At 39.5% G+C, this 1,511-nt stretch overlaps 1 non-coding gene across 1 annotated transcript; it reads left to right on the top strand.

Annotated features, from left to right (window-relative positions):
- Nucleotides 1–767: 767 nt before the first annotated feature.
- On the top strand, nucleotides 768–874 carry LOC126019877 (U6 spliceosomal RNA). Its single transcript, XR_007499493.1, has one exon. It is a non-coding gene; the product is annotated as a U6 spliceosomal RNA (small nuclear RNA).
- The last annotated feature ends 637 nt before the right edge of the window (nucleotides 875–1,511 follow it).

The raw sequence follows: 1,511 nt of genomic DNA, 5'->3' as shown, positions 1-1,511 counted from the left end.
CTGCAAGACATTGGCTGTGGATCACTTTTTACTCACCCACCACACACCAGCATTGCTTTGAAACACCCCCACCCCCATATCCCATTGGTCCAGGCCCCCTCCTGTATCTAATCTCTGGGTGATTTTCTCCCACGTTTTACATAGCCTCAATACCTGACCATATTGAAAAGGTACAAGTCTATAAATCTGTCCAATGATGTTTTATTTCCACCTGTCTCCCCTGTCATATTTAGCTAATGGTTTGCTTGAGTCCAGATCCACACAAGGTTGGTTGATCTAAGCCTTTGAGTCTTTAACTCCTCTCAACTCCTCTTGCTCATGTTTTCAATAGTCTTTATTTGTTAGGGAAATTTTGGGTTTATAGCAAAATTGAAGGGTAGGTAGAGACTTTTTTGGACCTCCTCCGTAGCTTCTTACTTGCATAGATTCTGATAGGAATATAGATAATGAGGCAAGCAATGCTGGGAAGAGGGCAGGGAAGAGGCCCATGAGAAATCTCTACTTCATTTATTTTTCAACATCAAATATAATATTCCATTGCCACAATGTGCTACAGTTTATATATTCCCTCATAGATGAATATTTTGATTGCTTCCAAGTTTGGAGAATTCTGAATAAACTGTGATAGTTATCTTCACTAAGCAGACTCTCAATGCTTATAGGGTATTGTAGGGAAGTACATTTTTAACATGTTAGGTAAAGACTGAAAAGCACCATTGGGGGATCATAGGGTCAGAATGTTTCACTTTGTAAGAAACCATTACCCTATGCTCGCTTCAGCAGCACATATACTAAAATTGGAATGATACAGAGAAGATTAGCATGGTCCCTGTGCAAGGATAACATGCAAATTTGTGAAGTATTCCATATTAAAAAAAAAAAAAACCACTACCTTGTTTTCCAAAGCAACTGTGTCTTTCTCCTCTGTGTTGGTAAAACTGGGTGCCTGAGCCATGCTCCCCTAGGACAAACTTCACTGCATTCATTTCTTCCATGTCTTCTCATTCTTTCCTTCATCTTATGTATTTCTGGCCAATTGATAATGATATGTTTCTGAGGTTCAATCCAGTACAAGCCTGGATTTTGGGGCTTTGTGGTTCCCTTGAGAGGCATGTAATGACAACTGATTCCTCCTGGGATGACAGCAAAGCAGATGGTTGGTGTCTAAATCCAGATGTCCACTCAAAGTTACAAAATAGGGACACCCCCTTCCTATTGCCCTTTTCTTGCTTACTAGATGGAATACTTCTGAAAAGAGAACCCATTCTCATCTCTTCGATTGGATGCCCCACACCCCAGATTTTTAGGCATGGTGGGATAAAATAAATCCCTTTCCTTTCTTTACCACTAATTATCTTTGAATGGGTGATGCTAACACATGGCACTTCTGGAGAATCTGAAGTTCACCAAATATTTTTATCAGCACTGTCTCATTTCATTACCACAACCACCCTGTGAAGTAGACAAAACAGATGGTATGATTTGAATTTTTAAATATTTGTTCATTTGTT

Source organism: Suncus etruscus, chromosome 9, assembly GCF_024139225.1.
Source record: "Suncus etruscus isolate mSunEtr1 chromosome 9, mSunEtr1.pri.cur, whole genome shotgun sequence".
In the NCBI taxonomy this organism is placed as follows: domain Eukaryota; kingdom Metazoa; phylum Chordata; class Mammalia; order Eulipotyphla; family Soricidae; genus Suncus; species Suncus etruscus.
Note: the sequence above shows the minus strand (reverse complement) of the source record. Positions and strands in the feature narration are given on the sequence as shown.